The following is a 14,611-nucleotide window of genomic DNA, read 5'->3' on the forward strand; positions in this document are numbered from 1 at the left end:
GGTTAACAGAGAACCAAGTGCTGATTAGTTTCTTCTCCTCCTGCTTTGGGCTTCCCTGGTGGCTCAGACAGTAAAGAATCTGTCTGCAATATAGGAGACCCCAGTTTCAACCCCTGGGTCAGGAAGATCCCCCTGGAGAAGGAAATGGCAACTCACTCCAGTATTCTTGCCTAGACAATCCCATGGACAGAGGTGCCTGGTGGGCTACAGTCCATGGGGTCACAAAGAGTTGGACATGACTGAGCGACTAACACTATCCAGAACTATCCTCGTGCTTTAGTCTTTGATAAGTAGGCACCTTCCACTTTCATTCCCAAAACTGTTATAGAGAGATGGCAATACAGTAAGCCTCCTACATACAAACCTTCAAGTTGGGAAGGTTCACATAAAGATGCGAACACGCATTCGTATGTCCTATCACATGTTAGTTCATGTGCCTGGTGTACATTGTCACGTGAATGCATCCTCTGCCAGTGGTTGTGCTTTCGTGTACTTTTTACTGCACAGCACTGTATAGAGTACAGTAGTACAGTATCTTTATTTCAAGTCCTATATGTCTGGAAGCAAGTGTAAAAGCAGCAGTGATATAGCTGATACTGCCAAGAAGCACCAAGTGGTAACGATGGAAAGAAAGGTGAAAGTGATTGAGAGAGTGGAGTGAGGCAAAAAGATGCCACAGCTGTTGTGCAACACAGTACTACTGTACTTTTTAAGGTGCTCTATGGCAAGATCAAAAAACTCTTTTTTATTTTTTGTGTTTGTTTTTCAATGTATTATTTGTGCGTGAAAAGTTTTATAAACCTATGATAGTACAGTACTATATAGCCAGTTGTGTTAGTTGGGTACCTAGGCTAAGTTTGTCGGACTTACCAACAAACTGGACTTGTGAATGCACTCCTGGAACAGAACTCATTTGCATGTAGAGGGACTCACTGTGTTCTTCTCCATTTGTCAGAAATTCCTGTGGATCATTATTATTATCTCCTCAAGAATTCCTTTAAAGGATCCGCAGTGATACTATAATCAAGCTTTACCCCTTGCAACCTAATTCAGTATTATTTCCAGTGTTTTGTTGTTGTTGTTAAATCACATGGAAGAGAGAGTTGATAATATTACAAGGGGAAAACGTTTTTGTCTGCTCAAAATAGGAGAATTTGAAGTTATGCTAGTGGGTGGAAGCAAATACAAGTAAATATACAATGAGCTCTTACCATACAACTTCACTGAAATTGTGAGGAAATATTCTAAGGCTAGTAAGGCAAAGAGTTTCATTCCTAATGTTTGTCCCTAAGTAATTGTTGCTTGTCTACATGCAGCTAGAGATGGCATTGAGGATAAAAACTGCTAACCTTGTCCTCACTACTTTTTTCTGCTAATTTCCAGCAGTGGCATGAGTTTCCATTACTTATTCAAGAACTGGATGTGTTGAACTACCATTGCTTCTCTCTCTGCACCCACAGGTTTCCATAGCTCAGACATTTGCCTTTGAGTTTGTATCCTGAGGATCTTTTATCTGTCCCTGTGCACTACCTTTAGCATAACTGTATTTAGAGATTAAAGCTTATAACTTAATTAGGAATCCAACTACATAAGGAAGAGTTTAATTTAAATGTATTATTTTTATACCAGTGCAGCTCAATTCATATGTATTCTTATTAAATTGTCTCTCATTGAATTCATCTTTGTCATCACCTTGGACATCAGTACTGTTTCAGAGTTTCTGGCTGTAGCAACATACAGTACAGGCCTGACTTGCGTGTGGACTAATCTTTAGAAAGGATATAGGCTAATAAGCATCTTTAGAGTTCGTCTGGGTTAGTAAATGCTTTGGGATGTGTGTGTCTCTGTGTGTGTGTGTGTTTGCATGCACGTGTGCACATGTACACATATGTGTATCTTGCTATGCTAGGGCCTGGACAAAGAACCTGATTTAAAATATACCTACAGGGACTTCCCTGGCAGTCCAGTGGTTAAGACTCCAAACTACTGGGGTTCGATCTCTGGTCAGGGAACTTGATACCACAGGTCACAACTAAAGATCCTGTGTGCCACAACTAAGACCCCTATGATGGCCAAATAAATAATTTAAAAAGTAAAACCAAAAAATTGCATGCAAGACCTGACCTAAAACAATAAACCATTGTAGATGATGTTTACAATGATGTACATTTGTGGTCTCCTAATTTTGTGCCTTATGAACATACAACATTATATACATATGTATGGAACTCTATACACACAGCACACACATATATGTAGATGGTACTTGTAACAGCAGGGTAATGATAAGTATTCAGGTATGAGAAGCCACAATTTATAGACACCCTTCAGTACTCTCTCCATCTCTTGCTCTCCTCCTCCCTCTCTCCTTCCTTCCTGTCCTTCTTGTTACTTCCCTCATCCCTTTCTTTGTTGCCAAAGAAGAATGGCTTAGTCAGGTAAATAAGTTCTAAACTGTTCTTTTTTAGAAAAAGAAAATGGAGGACTTTGTGAAGGTGTTTTGTTATAAGAAATAACTGTACTTGCAGGACCAATCTGTGCATATCAGGCATTTTATTATCAATGGAAGTCTTCCATTTGTCCTTAGGTTCACAACAATATCAGAAGTAGGAAATATATACAGTATCTCAAAGGAAAGTGTAGGGGCAAAGAAGTGATTAAAACATATTGCAATATGTAAGTATGTCAGATCAACAGTCTATATACTCATACAATAATATATGTCAATTATATCTCAGAAAGCTGGGGAGAACAGTGAGCAGTAGTGAGAGACTTGAATAACTCCCTTTCGGAAACAACATTAAAGCAATAATAAGAATTTAAAAATCTACATGAGCATCATGCTAAGGTAGTAACTGCTTATTTTTCTCTCCATCTAGTTAAAATCCTAATTTATAAGGTTTTAGAGGATATAATTCTTTATATATAAACACACTGCTATATTTAAAATGGATAACCAACAAGGACCTACTGTGTAGCACAGGAAACTGCTCAATATTATGTGAAAGCCTGGATGGGAGGGGAGTTTAGGGGGAGAATGGATACATGTATACATATGTATGGCTGAGCTCCTTCACTGTTCACCTGAACTATCACAACATTGTTAATTGGTTGTACTCCAATACAAAATAAAAAGTTTTTTTTTAATCCACCACTATGCAAATCCACTATACAAAGAATTGTACATTTTGCTTTCAGAAATTTTGAACTAGAGATGTGTCCCTGTAGAAATAATGTAGTTGAAACTTCTTCACCAGGTATTAGTGAGGTGCTTGTGTTGGGAAAACATGGATGCTATGGTGGGAATCTGTCAACAGCTTGACTTCACACCAAGTAGCTCCACTTCAGTGTGTTTTTAAACTGTATCTTCTGGCTTCTCTCCAGGAACTAACCCTGAAGGCACCTTGATGTTGGGCTTCCAGTCTCTAGAACTATCCTAAGAAAATAAATTCCTTTTGTTTAAAAAAAAAAAAAGAGTGGAATGCTGGTTGTCAGGGACTGAAAGGAGGATAAAATGGGTAGTCACTAATCAGAGGACATAAAGTTTCAGTTAAGCAAGATGAATGAGTTCTCTAGATATGCTGTACAACATTGTACCTATAGTCAACAGTATTGTACACAGAGTAGATCTCATATTAAATGTTCTTACCACTATAAAATAAAAAATTTTAAGTGAAATGAATGAACTAGAAAAAAAAAGGAAATAATAAAAAGAATGCCATAAAATGAGGGTAATTGAAACCTAAACAAAATCACTGAGTAGGATTTCTATTTTGTACTTTGAGCATGATGCTTAAGGAGAGCAGATGGAATTAGGGGAGGACAGGAGGCAGATGAAGTCTTTTGGTAGAAACTGTAAACAGAGAATTAGGGCATTTTCAAAGGCCTTGAGCCTGAGAGAGTCATTCTATCCTAATTCACTTTCCATTTCCTAGTTGTTACTTTCATTACTCCTACACTTATTCATCATCAGGGTTGTTCGGGAGGTTACAAGTGAGGTAAAGAGCTAAGAGAGAGAGAAATCTCCTGTGATGATTAGACAAGCAAAGAGGGAAAAGAAGTTGGGAGAAATGGTGTGCTTTTGTGTGATGTGCTTGGGAAATAGCTACCCTGTGAGAAGCAAAAGCGAGACACAGACAGGTCATCTGTCATCGCTAGCCCCATTGACAAAGAAACTCATCAGGTTCACTTACTTAATACATACTGAACAAGTTTATATGAATACTATGTCCTCAATGAAGGGCATTCACTGATGAACAAGACCTGCCTCGAGCTTTCAGTCTACTGGGATAACAGGCATAGAATAAAGAAGCAAATATCCTAAGTGCTAAAAAGAAGTAGAGCAGAAAATAAGAACCTATGGTAAGGCACCTATTACTGTCTCAATGTTAAGGGAAGATTTCTCTGAGGATGAAATGTTTTAGTTGAGACCTGAATGATGAGCACAAGTTAGGTTGTGTGTTGAGGGATGGGAACAGTGTTCCTGATGGAGGGAATAGCAAGTATTAAGCTGAGAAACGGATGTTGTGTTTTATATATGCATATATATAATCTAAGACATACTCTTTCTGTGGTCTCCCCTGAATGATGTGATGAAGTCAGCATCCTTCCAGTTACAAAGCCAAAGACTTAGAGTGATTTTGGAGCCTACTTTCTTTGCCACTCCTGCATCTTTTTTACTTTATTAATCACCATATCCATTTGATCAACAAGTCTTTCCTTTCCTATCTCCAGATCTCTCTCAATCCCTCCTCCTGCACTTCCTCCTCAAATTTATTTGGGTATCAATCACTTATTGTTAAACGTATAGCTTTCTCACTTCTATCAGAATTAAGTATTATAAATATTTGATCATGACATCCTCACCACAAACTTACTGAATGACATAGCCCTGCCTACAGAGTAAGAGCATCATTTCTATATTGTCTCTCTCTCTCTTTTTTAAAAATAAAGACAGTTTTTTTTTTTTCAAACTATTTGTCTATTTGGTCGCATGACATGTGAGATCTTGGTTCCCCCACCAGGGATCCAGCCCATGCCCCCTGCAGTGGAAGCATGGCATCCGCACCATTGAACCACCAAGGAAGTCCTTATCTGGTCTCTTGATAGAATCTAGATCTCCTTTCATCTCCTGCCCCTTTCTTCACCTTCTGGCCATATGCATCTCCTTGCTATTTCCTGACAATAGCAGGCACTCAGGGCCTTTAAAGATGCCAGCATGGCCATCCTCCCTAATTACCAGTCACAGTTCTTCTGTCCAGCCTGTTGATTTCCTGGTCACCATACTCACAAGTAATCCTGCCTGCCTCCTTGTACTCCTATTACTTTTGCCTGCCTCTTCCACTCTCCAGCATTTGCTTCACTCTGCTTATATTGTAATGTGTCATTTATCATCTCTCCAAACTAGATCTTAAATTCCATGAAATCAAGTAATTTATCTTATTCACTTTTGTATTCCTTTGATGCCTTCTTTTTATAATTTTCCATAGTTGGAAATATAAGTTGATACTCTGGACTTTTGCAATTTCCTACAACTGAGGAGAGGGGCCTGGGGAAGAAATGATAGTTAAAAGATGCTTAGAGAAAATAATTTAGACTATTTGATGGTTTATATGCTCTTTCTAATCATCTTGGGGTACCCTAGAATCTTGGTTGTTGATAATGACCTAACATGAATCATCCAATAAAAGAGACTCAGGCTTTGTCTCTATGAGGTGAAACATTTACCTTTTTCAAAATGAACATTTTTAGCAGCCACGGTAAAGCTCCTTAATAATATCTGGATGTCTGGTGCTAGAGCAGACAGCTTTAAATGCTTGCTTTCAAAGACTTGCATTAGAAAAACTGAAGATTTATGATCTCAGACAAGATGTTATTGAATATAATTTATTCATTCAACAAATACTGATTGATTACTCACTGAGGATCAGGTACAATAAAACCTGAAAGTCCTTCTCAGCTTTGGTCATGCTTGCTTTACTTTATTGCTAATTGAGTCTTAAGGCTCTCACCCAGTCTAAAAATTACCTGACCTCTATCACTGGCTCCTTCCCTAACCCTGACTCTAATCACATGCAGACTCTGAGGTGGAGAGCTACCACATTCTCACCCTTTATGTTCGAGATCTTATTTTTCCCTTAACCAGTTTCTTGTAGAAACCAAGAGACATGCGGACAGAATAACAAATGAAAATCCCTTTCAGCCAACAATAAAATATTTCTGTAGAAATGGAAGTGCACAAGATGGCAGCCATCTGTTGTTTAAAAACAAGAGAACTATATTTAAACCTAATTACTGTGAAAGGTCTGTGCCTTGAAAGCAAGGGCAAAATTGTTTACATTCATCCAAACAGGAGGAGCTTTTGTGTTCTACTTTGTCTTTGTTCCTCTGTGCTGATATCAGATTGGGTAACTACTGACTGAATATAGTTACTTGTATTTAATTATAGGCAAGAATGGTTGAAAGAATTGCCCTTTTGTTATTCATGAGTCATGTAGACATGTCAAATTGGATGATTCTGATTTTTTTTCCTCTTTAAGTGGCTTGAAATCCAGATGTATTGGCTTAGCAAATCCATAAGAAATCAGTGACAATAGAAATCACTAACAGAGCCTGAGCTTTTTCTCATTTTCTTCCCCTGAAACTTTGAAACATATAAATCATGATATTAATAAAAATAACAATTATTAATATGACATTAATGATATTAACAGAAACATGAAATAACGCTTTCAGTGAAGTACATACTAATATGAGTTAGAGCCTTACTAAGAAATATTCTTCCAGATAATCCACAAAAGTGACACTGTTAAATTATATTGTTGATCTTGTTTACTTATTAAAAATGACTTCTATGAAAATCTTCTACATTATTCCAGCTCTTGGTATATTTTCAATGTTTATTAGAGGAATTGCATAAGTTAATCATGTAAAAGGTTTTCATTTGTCCCATTATGTTTTATATAAGGAAACATGTGTGAGATATACATTATTTGAAAAAGATGTTAATATCACTAATATAGCAGATTGTTTACAGAGGCTAATAAGCTATGTCCAGCAAGCACATGCTCCTCACATATGTTTTTTTGTTTAATCTGCATTGTAATCTGAAAGCATGTGAATTGTTGCCAGTGTTTTGCCAACATGAAAATCCAGATTCTTTTCTTCCTTTATAAAGTATGGGGTGCAAACACTGCACATCTGAGCTAGGAGGTAGGGTGTATGTGTGTGTTAGTTGCTCAGTCATGTCTGACTCTGTGCAACCCTATGGACTGTAGCCCACCAGGCTCCTCTGTCCATGGGATTCTCCAGGCAAGAATACTGGAGTGGATTGCCATGACCTCCTCCAGGGGATCTTCCTGACCCAGGGACTGAAGCCAGGTCTCCTGCATTGCATATGGACTCTTTACCATCTGAGCCATGAGGGAAGCCTCCAGGACGTAGGGGACAATCTCAAAACAATCTCAAAATACCTAAAATAAGAAATGCCAGTGCAGGACGTGAAGGAGAGGAATGTATTGTTCTTTTAAGAGGACTGTGCTCTCTGAAGCCATGATTGAAAATGTAAAACATTTCTACCTGAATGAGACAACTTATGAGGTTATATTTCAAATTTGGAATCTCCTTCACTAGAGTACAAATTCCATAAGGGCAGAGATTAGGCATTGCTGTGTCCTCTAATCTACCAGAGTGTTGAATGAACAAATGAATAAACACTCTTTCTTTCTTTCTTTTATCCTCATCTCATGCTTGTCTATCCTACAATATTCCTCTGCCACTTAAGGTTAGGTCCTGGGCTTCCCAGATGACTCAGTGGTAAAGAATCCGCCAGCCAGTGCAGGAGACGTGGGTTCAATCCCTGGTCAAGGAAGATCCCACATGTCACAGAGCCCCTGAAGGTGATGGTTTAGTTGCTAAGTCATGTTTAACTCTTTTTTGACCCCATGGACTGTAGCCTGCCAGAGTCCTCTGTCCATGGGATTTCCCAGGCCAAAGTATTGGAGTCAGTTATCATTTACTGCTCCAGGGGATCTTCCCTACCCAGGGATCAAATCTGAGTCTCCTGTGTTGCAGGCCATCCCCTGGCGGTCACTCATGGTTCAGTTCAGTTCAGTTCAGTTGCTCAGTCGTGTCCGACTCTTTGCGACCCCATGAATCGCAGCACGCCAGGCCTCCCTGTCCATCACCATCTCCCAGAGTTCACTCAGACTCACATCCATTGAGTCCATGATGCCATCCAGCCATCTCATCCTCGGTCGTCCCCTTCTCCTCCTGCCCCCAGTCCCTCCCAGCATCACAGTCTTTTCCAATGAGTCAACTCTTTGCATGAGGTGGCCAAAGTACTGGAGTTTCAGCTTTAGCATCATTCCTTCCAAAGAAATCCCAGGGCTGATCTCCTTCAGAATGGACTGGTTGGATCTCCTTGCAGTCCAAGGGACTCTCAAGAGTCTTCTCCAACACCACAGTTCAAAAGCATCAATTCTTCGGCGCTCAGCCTTCTTCAGAGTCCAACTCTCACATCCATACATGACCACTGGGCAAACCATAGCCTTGACTAGACGGACCTTAGTCGGCAAAGTAATGTCTCTGCTTTTGAATATGGTTACCATTCTATTATTTGATGCCTGAAAACCCTCTGATGAGAGTACTCTCTGCCCTTCACTTTTATATGTATAGTACTAGCATGAAAAGCCCCAGATGCTGGGAAAGATTGAAGACAGTAGGAGAAGGGGACGACAGAGGACAAGATGGTTGGATGGCATCACTCAATCGATGAGTTTGAGCAAGCTTTGGGAGTTGCTGATGGACAGAGAAGCCTGGCATGCCGCAGTCCATGGGGTTGCAAAGAGTCAGACATGACTGAGCGACTGAACTGAACCAAACTAGCATCAAAGGAGCCCAAAATCCATACACTGAGCTGTGGTTTAGTCAGACATATTTCAAATTTAAGAGTAAGTGTATTAATTGCCTTTGAAATTGACCTGAAATGTTTTCTCTCTATGGCTTATCCCTCCATGTAACTGCAGGGCAAATTCCAAATCACAGATGTGGAAGTATCCTATAGGAAACAGCATAGGCACTCCAGTCAACATTTATCAAAGCATGGAATGAATTTTGCTTTAACCCCTATTCTAATTTAAACAAACAACAACAGAAAACCCACCCTAAAGAGACTTTGACCACAATTAATTAAATATGTTCCTTTCCTTTGGCTTTTCTTTAATTCCTTATCTTAATTTACCTCTTAGGTTGAGCACAAGTATTTAATATAATGAAAGGGAAGACCACCTTTACCAAAAAAACGAACAAATTTATTTCAAGTTCTAACTTTCATTCCTGAGCTGCTATGTTCTCTGGTCACCTACACTGAATATTCCTAAGTGAGAATTTCTGAAGTGTTAAATATTTATGACTGTATTTTTCATTTTTAACTTTTGGTGTAGTACTAGAGGTTGTTACTATCATATTCTAGCACAAAATATGGATTCACTTGCAGTCTGAAAGTTTGAAAGTTAATGTACTGGTTTTGCCAGTTGTGTCGGATGATGATATTTGAAAATCTGCCAGGACTAAAGCTGATATCAAAATTTAAAAGTGAGTGTATTAAGCCAAATGTATCTCTCATGGTAAAATATAAACTATACGATGATATTAAAAGTTTCAAATTGTACATGAGAAAAAACTGGAGAGAAGAAGTCTAGAAATAAGCCATGTGTCCCAAACTTGATTGTTTCTGTGAATCATGTGGAGATCTTGTTAAAATACAAATTCTTATTGGGTAGATCTGGAGTGGATCCTGAGAATCTGCATTTATAATAAACTCTCAGGTGATATTGGTCCATGGACCACACATTGAGTAAAAAGATATTAATCAACTGATTAAATTATTCATTGGAAAACAATCATGCTTTGAAGCTGTATGTGATAAAATTCATTATCTAACTGCTGGAAAAACTTAGATTGCTGAAAATGGCCAAATAAGACACATACTTGGAGTAAGAACTATATAGAAACAGACTGGAAAGGACCTGAGATGTAATCTGTTGCCTCAATTACACTATGAGACTCTGAAGCCCAGAGATATTTAGTAACTTATAAAGAGCACACAAACCACTCTGATGTGACACCCAATTGAAATGCAGGTTTTCTTATTCCCAGATCTACCCTCTTTAAAATAGAGCATGCTTCCTCTTAGATATTAAAATGATAGTAGTATTCCTTAAATAAAACATTAAAATGTTATTGCTGGGCATACACACCGAGGAAACCAGAATAGAAAGAGACACATGTACCCCAATGTTCATCGCAGCCCTGTTTATAATAGCCAGGACATGGAAACAACCTAGATGTCCATCAGCAGATGAATGGATAAGAAAGCTGTGGTACATATACACAATGGAGTATTACTCAGCCATTAAAAAGAATCCATTTGAATCAGTTCTAATGAGATGGATGAAACTCGAGCCGATTATACAGAGTGAAGTAAGCCAGAAAGAAAAACACCAGTACAGTATACTAACAAATATGTATGGAATTTAGAAAGATGGTAATGATGACCCTGTATGCAAGACAGCAAAAGAGACACAGATGTGTAGAGCGGACTTTTGGACTGTGAGGGAGAGGGAGAGGGAGAGGGTGGGATGATTTGGGAGAATGGCATTGAAACATGTATATTATCATGTAAGAAACGAATTGCCAGTCTATGTTCAATGCAGGCTGCTTGGGGCTGGTGCACGGGGATGATCCGGAGGGATGATGTGGGGTGGGAGGTGGGAGGGGGGTTCATGTTTGGGAGCTCATGTCCACCCGTGGCAGATTCATGTCAATGTATGCCAAAACCAATACAGTATTGTAAAGTAAAATAAAGTAAAAATAAAAAGAAATGAATTTTCAAATATACTTAACTCACTCACTATTAAGTGCTTCACTAAAGTCAGTCAAAATGAAAGGAAATGGTGCATTTGTTTCCTACTAATTTTCATTTCTTATGTGCAACATTTACTAAATTTAGTTATTTCTCTCTGTTAAATATTGAAAATTACACTGAAAAACTTTAGAATGCCTTTACTGAATATTAGATGATGAATGACATCAGTAGACTAGTTTGTTTTTTCCTTAAGAGAAAGTTAAATTTTATGACCAAAAACATAAAACCTTAGAAAAAGAAAGCAATAAAAATACCAAAAATTAATTTTACTGCTTTTACTAGTGCAAGATATGTTTTTAATTAAATTGAATGGTTTTTGGTTGTTTTTAATATGTAAATATTTCAGTATATATCTTTAAAATTTTTTTAAATTTTATTTTGGAGTATAGTTGTGATAGTTTCAGGTATACAGCAAACTGATTCAATTATGCATATACTTAAATATATTCTATTTCAAGTTCTTTCCCCATTTAGGTTGTTAAAAAATCTTGAGCAGAGTTCTCTGTGCTATATAGTAGGTCCTTGTTACTTATCTGTTTTAAATATAGCAGTGTATACATGTCCATCCCAAATTCCCTATGCCTCCCTTCCTGCTCTTCCCACCTAGGAACATAGTTCATTCTTAAGTGAGTCTGTTTCTGTTTTGTAAATGAGTTATTTTGTATCATTTTTTTTAGATTCCACATGTAAGCAATATCATATTTCTTTCTTTGACTTACTACACTCAGTATGACAATCTCTAAATCGATCCATGTTGATGGAAATGGAATTATTTCATCCTGTTTAATAGCTGAGTGGTATCCAATTGTATATATGTATCATATCTTCTTTATTCATTCTTCTGTTGATGGACATTTAGGCTGCTTCCATGTCCTAGCTATTGTAAATAGTGCTGCAATGAACATAAATTTTCGAAATCTTCAGAGTGCCCTCAATCCAATGTCAAAAAGGTTTATACTTTATCCTATAGTCTTTCACATCTAATCAAAACCACCTTATTTTTACTGTATATGTGTATAAATGCAACTGTTATAAATTCTTAAAAGAGAATTATTTTTACCCCAGTCTGCTATCGAATAAATTGAAAAGTGAAATGATCTAATGTGCTTAGACACTTAACATTTCATTTACAGTCTTGTCAAACTTGAAACAACTAGTTGAACTCAAGATTTAATCAGATTATATCACCGACTCTGAGATTATATATATCCTTGGGATCTTCCCTGGTGGCTCAGACGGTAAAGCGTCTGCCTGCAATGCAGGAGACCCGGGTTCGATCTCTGGGTCAGGAAGATCCCCTGGAGAAGGCAATGGCAACCCACTCCAGTACTCTTGTCTGGAAAATTCCATGGACAGAGGAGCCTTGTAGGCTACAGTCCATAGGGTCGCAAAGAGTCGGACACGACTGAATGACTCCACTTCACTTGGGATCTTAATGGAACATCTTGGGTTTTCATGGGGAAAAGATGTTTTCATGTGGAGTATAAGAAGCCATCACCGGCTCTTCTCCTGTGTTCTATCTTTAGTCTTCTATTTCCCTGATCCATGTTAACATTATAATAGCAACAAATGGAAGCTTCTTCTGACACAGGTTGTAAGAGCACATTGCTATGATGTGGAGAGCGTAGAGGGAAATTCAGGCAACGTAATTACTGTGCTAATTAGGTTCAGGCCATTAAAGATCTTACAACATTTGTCTTGTTGTTATTGTTGCTGCTAATATCACCTGAATATGGTCTCACAGATCATAAACCACTTCCTCATATGTTATTTTCATGTCACAAGATTATGAAATGATAGCATAATAGAGCACATGATATTAAAAATATTTTAATAGTGTATGAATCCTTGATTTTCAGTGAAGCCATCTTGTTTCCATAGTGACTGTGAGTAACTAATTGTTATAGATTCTCAATCAGTGTTTTGAGACTTGACAACAGATGCTGGCATTTGAACAAAAAATAAATTAAATTATCTATGGCATGATCAGAGAATTGAAGTAGTGACTAGGAATTTTTAAAATTCATAATGATGTCTGGGTGATGCCTAGAATTTTCTGCTACATAAAAATTCTTTGGTGGAGTCTTAAGAAGAAAAAAGTATCAAAACAAATACTCTACAGTGGAGGTCAGTTGGGCAACTCTTTTTTACTCACATGATAGCTTTGCCCTTATTTAGATGATGGAACTTGTAGAATTTTTTAAAAGTTCATTTCTTATAGATTTTATTTTAATTCTATGTACAATTTGTAAGAGGATCAAGCAGGTCTCTTCACTAGTCTCTTATCTGGCAACCACACCAGTAACTTCTGACTATCCTGTATTTACGTCTCTGAGCTAGTAACCCTCTTTTAAGCCTTGCAACACACATGAAAATGATAATACATTAAAGCCATTTTCTCTACAGTTCTCATTTTGTCATGAGTTGATTTCATTAATTTGCTTTGGTCTAGAGGATGAGCCAAAGTTAGTCCACAGAGAATAGGCATCTTGTTCATAGGGAAAGAGGGTGTGTGTGTGTGTGTGTAAGTCATTCAGTCATGTCTGACTCTTTGCGACCCCATGGACTATATAGTCCATGGAATTCTCCAGGCCAGAATACTGGAGTGAGTAGCCTTTCCCTTCTCCATGGGATCTTCCCAACCCAGGGATTGAACTCAGGTCTCCTGCATTGCAGGCAGATTCTTTACCCACTGAGCCACAAGGGAAGCCTGGGAAAGAAGATGGAGCTGCAAAAACAGTGGTGAGTCATCATGTGCTACAAGGAGAATATCCAGATTTCTTTGGGGCCTCTCCTTCCCTTCTGCCTTAATAAAACCTATAAAATCTGGATAAAGTGTATTGTTACAGTTGAACAGTATAAGTTGAACGTGAATGTATGTGGAATTCTGAACTTCTAAAATTATTTTTATACCTCTTGTCAAATGTACTTCAAAATAGCTATTGTAATATAGTGTCCCGCTGACTTCAAGTCTGTCTTACCAAGTGACTCTTGAAAGTGAAAGTGAAGTCACTCAGTCATGTCCAACTCTTTGCGACCCCATGGACTGTAGCCCAACAGGCTCCTCCATCCACGGAATTTTCCAGGCAAGAGTACTGGAGTGAGTTGCCATTTCCTTCTCCAGGGGATCTTCCTGACCCAGGGATTGAACCTGGGTCTCCTGCATTGCAGGCAGACGCTTTACCGTCTGAGCCACCAGGGAATCCAATTTTGAACTTCTTCAGCATCCTTAAAAGGAGTTGACAACTGTCTCCTGCTGGTCCGTGTGGCTTGAAGGTATATTTTGTTTAGGTCATATGCTGTTTCTAGTTCTGTGTCACGTGGCTGCTCACATTTAAAGATTGAGAGTTCTCCTGAGCACATCCATTTTGCCTCTTGAAAAACTGCAGATCTAGCAATATCGGACTCATGCTGAAGCTGAGTATCCCTCTCTCCTTTGGAAGGACCCTCCCCTGTCCAGTTTTCCAAGTCCTGGCAAACCTGCTTCTCTCTGTGGACACAACTGTTGTAACACCTATTGGCTTTCAATGCAGAAATGGCATTCCTAAAACTTGACCAATGCAGTGATTGATTGATTATCTTATAGAGTTGAATGGAACATTTTCAGTTTTATTATTGCTCCATTATACACACTGAATATATAAATTGTGGTGAAAGTTAGACTTTTAAATTGGCCAGTTAACC

The 14,611-nt window shown here is 38.2% G+C and overlaps 1 protein-coding gene and 1 non-coding gene across 2 annotated transcripts in view; one reads left to right on the forward strand and one right to left on the reverse strand.

The window, feature by feature from the left end:
* IL1RAPL1 (interleukin 1 receptor accessory protein like 1) overlaps positions 1 to 14,611 on the forward strand; it is a 694,793-nt gene that overhangs the window by 474,269 nt on the left and 205,913 nt on the right. The window lies entirely within an intron of this gene.
* Positions 14,057 to 14,129, reverse strand: TRNAC-GCA (transfer RNA cysteine (anticodon GCA)). Its single transcript has one exon. It is a non-coding gene; the product is annotated as a tRNA-Cys (tRNA).

Source organism: Ovis canadensis, chromosome X (genome assembly GCF_042477335.2).
Source record: "Ovis canadensis isolate MfBH-ARS-UI-01 breed Bighorn chromosome X, ARS-UI_OviCan_v2, whole genome shotgun sequence".
Lineage (NCBI taxonomy): Eukaryota > Metazoa > Chordata > Mammalia > Artiodactyla > Bovidae > Ovis > Ovis canadensis.